The following is a 9510-nucleotide window of genomic DNA, read 5'->3' on the forward strand; positions in this document are numbered from 1 at the left end:
CACATTACACTGAGTCTTCATCTCATATACACCTCCCTTCCCTCCTGCCTCATTACTTAAGAAGCAGGTGAGAGCTTCTGCAGGGTGAGCCAAGGAAATACACCCTTTCCTTGCCACACTGCCACAACATATAAAACTTCGTGCATAAGGGGAGAGAGGATCACATAGAGGGGGGTATTCACTGTCAGGCGACAGAATCTGTTTCACTCGGTAATCAAGCTTCTTCTGGCCATGATTGTTAGGAACACTATGCTGCTTCTTATACAGGTGGGTATTCAGGTCCAATCACTTAGAACCTCCCATCTGTCTTGACGTAAGACTTCAAGGCGTTGGCTTTGAATCCAGCCCTATAACGCATTTACTATGTCTAAGTCATAAGAATCCAGCGTATAATAATATCAATGAAAGGGATGAGGGAAAAAGCGCATTAAAAACAAAGTACATTAAAAACAAGGTGCATAATCTATCTTATCGTTCAGGCCTATAGGGCCTGTCTCTGCTGTACGAATTATCCAGTGAGTTTCTCGCTGCAACAGTAAGCGATCTGTATATATCTCAGGTCTGGGTTTAACCCTCTCCACGCCGGAGAAAGTTAATACATCAGACTTCCCTCCGTGAACTTCCACCATATGGGATATAAAACGAGGAGCTCCTTTGAATGTGCGAAGCGAGTACATATGTTCTCTTATTCTAGCACAGAGCTGGCGAATCGTTTTCCCTATATAGTGGTAGCCACAGGGGCAAAACATGACATAGACTACAGATTTTGTTCGGCAGGTTATTAAATCAGTAACAGTATGTTTTATGGGTCCCATGCGCATTGTTTTCAACTCAGCATTATATTTACAAAAATTGCATGTTCTACAAGCGTAGTTCCCCTTTGGTGTCAATTGTTCTAGCCACTGCGTCTCTTTCTTAGGAGGTGTCGTTCTACTTTTTTGTAGTATATCTCCTAGCAATTTATTCTTTCTATATGAAATCAGAGGTCTACGACTAGCTACTTCTTTCAGATCTGGATCTCCCTCTATAATATGCCAGTTACGTCTGACTGCTTGTTCTATGACTTGATTGAGTGGTGAATTTTGAAATTATGAAATTGTACCTCTGAACCTGACCATGCTATAAGAATATCGTCAACATATCGCATGTATAATTTGATACATGCGATATATTGGTTTTTGGATGAATAGACGATCTGGCTTTCCAAGACGGCCAGAAATATGTTTGCATACGTGCAGGACACCGGGGTGCCCATCGGGGTCCCGGTGTCCTGCTTGTACCACTGATCAGCAAACTTGAATGTGCTATTCGATAGAAGGAAGGAAAGGGCTTCCTCTATGAACAGAATAAATTCGTTAGATTTATTCGACCATTTTAGAAAGTCTTTCATAGCTCCTATACCCGCCTCCGACGGGATGCGGGTATATAAGCTAACAACATCAATGGAGCATAAGCTCCAACCCGGTTCCCAAGTCATTGTTTGAATGTTTTGTAAAAGATGGAGAGTGTCCTTAATGTAAGCTGGTATAGATGGAAGAAGTGGAGATAGTAACCATTCTAGATAGTGGGAAAGATATTCGGTTACAGACCCCACTCCCGAGACTATCGGACGTCCCGGGGGTGGGGTCAGCCCTTTATGTACTTTTGGAAGATGGTACCATGTTGCCGGTTTAGGTGAATCGGGTAGTAAACGTTCTGCATTCTTTTTTGACAGCATCCCTTGCTCTACAAATTTATGTAGGAGTGCAGTTAGACCTTTTAAAATCTTAGGTGTTGGGTCCATTTTTAGGTGGGTGTAAGTAGACCTATCACTCAATTGCCTTTCGGCTTCTAGTGTATACATGGTCTTATACATTAATACGACACTCCCTCCTTTATCGGCCCTAATAATAACTAGATCTTCTCTCTTTTTTAGGGCATTGAGAGCTGCTTGTTCTGCGGTTGACAAATTGACAGGGGTCTCTCTGTACAATATAGACCTGACATCTTGTAATACTGAATTCTGAAATAAATCCAGTTGTCCTCCCGGGGGGTATCGGGGGATTAAATCTGGACTTTTTACCCTTGGTGAAGGCACTCCGACAGTGCCCGGGCTGGGCTCTGTTCGCAGGGTCTTCAAAATCATAGGCTAACATTTCAATACATTTCTTTTCCAATAATGTACATTATGTGGGAAAAAAACCTAAACTATCTATTATTGCTGGCGAATCTGCTTCACATTTACTCTGCTCAATATTATTTTTATTAAGGAAAAACTTAAATAAGTTAATGTCCCGTAAAGACTTGGCCAGGTCTATCTCAAATGTAACTGGGTTGAAACGTTCTGTCAGACCATAGTTCAGACCTCTAGATAACAGGGTTAATGTTGCTTCATTCAGTGTCTCTGAAGTGAGATTAATTACATTGGATATGGGGGATTTGGAAGCGTCCTCGTCTTTAATACATCCTATAATTCTCTTCTTCTTTTCTTTGGTTCTTTCTGATCTCTTCCTCCATCCGCACCGTGTGGACCTTGTCCTAAAGGGTGGGAGAGGTCGGTTTTTTCTTGTCTTCCATCTTTCAAATCTTTAGCTATATTCGCATTATATGCGGTCTCCGTGCGATTTTTAGATTGGTATGAAGCGGGTCGACGTGGTTGACGATAGTTCTTACTGGTGAATGCTGTTGCTTTTCCATGCCACTGAAATTCTTTTTCTTGGTCATAGTCAGTTTTATCTCTGAGAAATTTTTCCTGTTTCTTTTTTTTCACTTCTTCCTGCAGTGACAGAATTCTATTTTCTAATTTGGGAAAAAAACGTTTGTTTCTGGTCTTCTGTAGCTCTTTTTGTGTACTCTGATTTTGCTTTATTAAGATCTTTACTAATTTTGTCGTGCTCTATTCTATTTCTAGTTAGCACGATCTGTAATAGCTTGATAAAGTGCTCATGGTGCGCCTGTTTCCACAGGGTGACAAACGTGAGGTCTTCCTGGAACTGAGCTGGTGCTTTGTACGCTCTAAGTCCTCGTGGAGATCTCTCACTGTGCAGGTAGGACTGGAGTGAGTTAATGGTCCAAAAAATATTAATTTCTTTGTCAGATAGATTAAGAAAACGTTGCTCTAATGATTTAACTTCAATGAGCTCCACATCCTCTTTGTGATTACATTCCAAAAAATACCCCCCTGGATCCTCTCTCCCTGTGAGTAGTATATCCTCCATTTTTCTTATCATCCCGTCCGTATCTGTGTCCATGTTTTGTGGCGTGGTGTCAGTCATGTGTAGCGTGCACAAGAACAAAGGCAAGTTCTCAAAGACAATACAGGCAAAAAACAGAGATATCAATGTCCGGCACAGCTGCTGACCACCGATAGGACCTGGATCTAGGATGAATAGGAGTAGTCCCCGAAGCTAAGGTAGTGCTCTGACTTGTAAGACGAGTCAAATACAATGTGCAAAGAGAAGGTGAAAAAAGTCGGCAGACTCACCAAGGCTTCTTTTTTCAGGGTTGTTTCTTTATTAAATACTCACATATAAAACTTCGTGCATAAGGTGAGAGAGGATCACATAGAGGGGGGTATTCACTGTCAGGCGACAGAATCTGTTTCACTCGGTAATCGAGCTTCTTCTGGCCATGATTGTTAGGAACACTATGCTGCTTCTTATACAGGTGGGTATTCACGTTTGTCACCCTGTGGAAACAGGTGCACCATGAGCACTCTATCAAGCTATTACAGATCGTGCTAACTAGAAATAGAATAGAGCACGACAAAATTAGTAAAGATCTTAATAAAGCAAAATCAGAGTACACAAAAAGAGCTACAGAAGACCAAAAACAAGCGTTTTTTCCCAAATTAGAAAATAGAATTCTGTCACTGCAGGAAGAAGTGAAAAAAAAGAAACGGGAAAAATTTCTCAGAGATAAAACTGACTATGACCAAGAAAAAGAATTTCAGTGGCATGGAAAAGCAACAGCATTCAGCAGTAAGAACGGCGCGGACGGAGGAAGAGATCAGAAAGAACCAAAGAAAAGAAGAACAGAATTATAGGATGTATTAAAGACGACGACGCTTCCAAATCCCCCATATCCAATGTAATTAATCTCACTTCAGAGACACTGAATGAAGCAACATTAACCCTGTTATCTAGAGGTATGAACTATGGTCTGACAGAACGCTTCGACCAAGTTACATTTGAGATAGACCTGGCCAAGTCTTTACGGGACACTAACTTATTTAAGTTTTTCCTTAATAAAAATAATATTGAGCAGAGTAAATGTGAAGCAGATTCGCCAGCAATAATAGATAGTTTAGGTTTTTTTTCCCACAGAATGTACATTATTGGAAAATAAATGTATTGAAATGTTAGCCTATGATTTTGAAGATCCTGCGAACAGAGCCCAGCCCGGGCACTGTCGGAGTGCCTTCACCAAGGGTAAAAAGTCCAGATTTAATCCCCCGATACCCCCGGGAGGACAACTGGATTTATTTCAGAATTCAGTATTACAAGATGTCAGGTCTATATTGTACAGAGAGACCCCTGTCAATTTGTCAACCGCAGAATAAGCAGCTCTCAATGCCCTAAAAAAGAGAGAAGATCTAGTTATTATTAGGGCCGATAAAGGAGGGAGTGTCGTATTAATGTATAAGACCATGTATACACTAGAAGCCGAAAGGCAATTGAGTGATAGGTCTTCTTACACCCCCCCTAAAAACGGACCCAACACCTAAGATTTTAAAAGGTCTAACTGCACTCCTACTTAAATTTGTAGAGCAAGGGATGCCGTCAAAAAAGAATGCAAAACGTTTACTACCCGATTCACCTAAACCGGCAACATGGTACCACCTTCCAAAAGTACATAAAGGGCTGACCCCACCCCCGGGACGTCCGATAGTCTCGGGAGTGGGGTCTGTAACCGAATATCTTTCCCACTATCTAGAATGGTTACTATCTCCACTTCTTCCATCTATACCAGCTTACATTAAGGACACTCTCCATCTTTTACAAAACATTCAAACAATGACTTGGGAACCGGGTTGGAGCTTATGCTCCATTGATGTTGTTAGCTTATATACCCGCATCCCGTCGGAGGCGGGTATAGGAGCTATGAAAGACTTTCTAAAATGGTCGAATAAATCTAACGAATTTATTCTGTTCATAGAGGAAGCCCTTTCCTTCCTTCTATCGAATAGCACATTCAAGTTTGCTGATCAGTGGTACAAGCAGGACACCGGGACCCCGATGGGCACCCCGGTGTCCTGCACGTATGCAAACATATTTCTGGCCGTCTTGGAAAGCCAGATCGTCTATTCATCCAAAAACCCATATATCGCATGTATCAAATTATACATGCGATATGTTGACGATATTCTTATAGCATGGTCAGGTTCAGAGGTACAATTTCATGACTTTGTCACATATCTAAATACAACTAATTCTGTGAATATGTCCTTCACCTCGCAATATGGAGGAACATAATTGGAGTTCCTAGACCTAAAACTAAGGGTTGCAGGAGAGAGGCTCACCAGCGAAGGCTATAGAAAACCTATTTCAAGGAACACCCTTCTCCACTATGGTAGTTCTCACCCAGACTCAGTGAAGAGGGGTGTCCCTTACGGACAATTTGTGAGATTACGGAGGAACAATGAGTCGGATGAGATATATGGGGAACAGGCAGATGACCTAGAAAAGCGCTTGTTGGAGCGGTCCTATCCGAGGACTTTAATAAAAGAAGGACGCCAATGAGCAGATAAGTGTCACAGAAAAACCCTTTTGAAAAATAAAAAAGAGATAGAATCAGTACCCATTAAAAAACGCTTTGCATTTACCTTTCAAAATTCACCACTCAATCAAGTCATAGAACAAGCAGTCAGACGTAACTGGCATATTATAGAGGGAGATCCAGATCTGAAAGAAGTAGCTAGTCGTAGACCTCTGATTTCATATAGAAAGAATAAATTGCTAGGAGATATACTACAAAAAAGTAGAACGACACCTCCTAAGAAAGAGACGCAGTGGCTAGAACAATTGACACCAAAGGGGAACTACGCTTGTAGAACATGCAATTTTTGTAAATATAATGCTGAGTTGAAAACAATGCGCATGGGACCCATAAAACATACTGTTACTGATTTAATAACCTGCCGAACAAAATATGTAGTCTATGTCATGTTTTGCCCCTGTGACTACCACTATATAGGGAAAACGATTCGCCAGCTCTGTGCTAGAATAAGAGAACATATGTACTCGCTTCGCACATTCAAAGGAGCTCCTCGTTTTATATCCCATATGGTGGAAGTTCACGGAGGGAAGTCTGATGTATTAACTTTCTCCGGCGTGGAGAGGGTTAAACCCAGACCTGGGATAGATACAGATCGCTTACTGTTGCAGCGAGAAACTCACTGGATAATTCGTACAGCAGAGACAGGCCCTATAGGCCTGAACGATAAGATAGATTATGCACCTTGTTTTTAATGTACTTTGTTTTTAATGCACTTTTTCCCTCATCCCTTTCATTGATATTATTATACGCTGGATTCTTATGACTTAGACATAGTAAAGGCGTTATAGGGCTGGATTCAAAGCCAACGCCTTGAAGTCTTACGTCAAGACAGATAGGAGGTTCTAAGTGATTGGACCTGAATACCCACCTGTATAAGAAGCAGCATAGTGTTCCTTACAATCATGGCCAGAAGAGGCTCGACTACCGAGTGAAACAGATTCTGTCGCCTGACAGTGAATACCCCCCTCTATGTGATCATCTCTCCCCTTATGCACAAAGTTTTATATGTGAGTATTTAATAAAGAAGCAACCCTGAAAAAAGAAGCCTTGGTGAGTCTGCCGACTTTTTTCACCTCCTCTTTGCACATTAGATTTGTAAATTACTTCTATTAAAAAATCTTAATCCTTCCAATAGTTATTAGCTTCTGAAGTTGAGTTGTTGTTTTCTGTCTAACTGCTCTCTGATGACTCACGTCCCGGGAGCTGTGCAGTTCCTATGGGGATATTTTTCCGTCATGCACAGCTCCCGGGACGTGACATCATCATTGAGTTAGACAGAAAACTTCAGAAGCTAATAACTATTGAAAGGATTAAGATTTTTTAATAGAAGTAATTTACAAATCTGTTTAACTTTCCGGAGCCAGTTGATATATAAAAAAAAGTTTTTGCCTGGAATACCCCTTTAAGTGTTCAACCTTAGTTAAAGGGGTAATCCAGGAATAGAAAAACAGAGCTAATTTCTTTAAAAAAAAACAGCTAACCGTCTGTCCCCAGGTTGTGTGTGGTAAAACTTGGCTCCATTCACTTCAATGGACCTGAGCTGCAGAACAACGCCCAACCTGGAGACAAACGGGGAGAGTTTTTTTTTTTAAAGAAATTTGTTCAGCTTTTCTATTCCTGGATAACCCCTTAAAGCCTTCTTTACCAGATAGAATTTTACTGTATTTGCCCAGGTGAATATTCTTTCAAAGAGGAAACCTTTGTGATTATAGATTCCTTCCATCTTATAAAAGTCTGAAGCTAAAAAAGAAAAAAAAAAATTATAATGGGGTAGTCAGAATCATCCTCTGGTGCACAAATTATTGAATTTTTTATATAGGCAATTTTCCTGCCCCATATTAACCTGTTTAAGATTCCTTTAAGATGTCAAAATTATCTAAGGCAAAGCGAAAAAAAAAATAACCTTGTCTTACTTAAAGAAGAGGACACTATATATATTTTAAGCAGGTTCTCGACTTCCTCATTGCCAAATGTTTTTAGGCAGATATGTATTTAAAAAAAAATCAGATTTTTTTTATGTTATACAGTAAACATGCAAGATATGATGAACTGGAAGTTTTTTTTTTTTTATCACAAAAGCCCCAACCCCCCCCCCGCCCCCCCCCCCCCCCCCCCAAAAAAAAAATTTGTACCAATTTTTATATAATTACTGTTGTTTTTTCTGATAATTTTGATATAAAGAATTGTTTTGAAAATTGTGCTATTCTCACAGCCAAAAATACTAGAAATAAAGTTTCTACAAAAGTTTCTGTTCAACACTATTGTGAAAAGTGCACTAGACTGGAATAGGTGTTAAAACGATCAAATATTAATATCACATGGTAAATTGCACAGTTACAGTCTATTTAATATTATTTTTAATGTTTAACCCTTTCTTTATTTATTTATTTTTTTTAGATTATTATTATTATGGTAAGTATGGAAATAGATTTCTTTATTATAGGTTTCTCATCAGAAAACGCTGCTATAAGATAAGAGCTGGTTTTACCGGCAATGACTTTACAGAATAGGAAAAGTAGTATTACATGGTGGTCATTCAGATGAAAGGTCTTTCATTTAATATTGTAAATGTCCATTGCCTATTATAAGTTCCCGAATCAGCTTTTGATCAAAGTGGACAATATGCTCAGATTCTACATCCAGAAATTGTCCAGGCATTAGTAACTAATAACATTACACTATCCCTGACTTTCATGATCTTAAAGGGGTACTCCAGTGGAACACTATTTTTTTTAAATCAACTGTGCCGGAAAGTTAAACAGATTTGTAAATTACTTCTATTAAAAAATCTTAATCCTTCCAGTATTTATCAGCTGCTGTATGATCCACAGGAAGTTCTTTTCTTTTTGAATTTTCTTTCTGCCTGACCACAGTGACATGGACAGAGGTTTCAGCAGAGAGCCCTGTGGTCAGACTGAAAAGAACAACTCATCTTCCTCTGTAGTATACAGCAGCGGAAAAGTACTGGAAGGATTAAAAATGTTTAATTAATTTACAAATCTGTTCAACTTTCTGGAACCAGTTGATTTGAAAAAATAAAAAAGTTTTCCTCTGGAGTACCCCTGTATGGTTTGGCAAAATTAACACATTTCTTCAGTACAGTAAGAAATTGGCACCATTGGCAGCTTGTCTATTTGTGGGAGATGTAAGTATGCAATCACACATGGATTCCAACATGCCCTATTGTTTTCAGTGATTATCAAAAGAAACTGCACCATGTAGCCACCAATTTAGTAGGGCTAATCCATGCTCAACCAAATAACAAGTTACCAAGATTAAATTGCATGGGCATAGCATCACTGCCCTACAGCAATATATTGACTAGACAGTGCCCTACGGTGCCTAAATATATAGAACAAATATAGTCAAATAGTACAATATAGCATTTAATATAGCATAAAAGTGCTATAAAGTGTCCAAATATAGAGTAGAACTTCATGAATAAAAAATTATAATAGAGTGTTTTATCATGTGCTTGTAAATGTATTACATTTTTGGGAAAATTGAATTTGATCATAACCTGTTTGGCATGAAAAACAAATAAATTGGAAGTACCGAAATGATGCATGCTTACAGGCTCCTTAGGTATCCATCAGCGTTCCTGACAAAGACATCATTCATGATATAAAAAGTGACTTTTCTTTCCTTCGGATTCTTGTGTGTATAGGGAAAGGTATTAGCAGTAAAGAGAAGGAAGTGCTCATGGGTGTATACGGAGAGGTGTTAGCAGTATAAAGAAGAAAGTGCTTTTAG

This window comes from Hyla sarda, chromosome 1 (assembly GCF_029499605.1).
Source record: "Hyla sarda isolate aHylSar1 chromosome 1, aHylSar1.hap1, whole genome shotgun sequence".
NCBI classification, from domain to species: Eukaryota; Metazoa; Chordata; class Amphibia; order Anura; family Hylidae; genus Hyla; species Hyla sarda.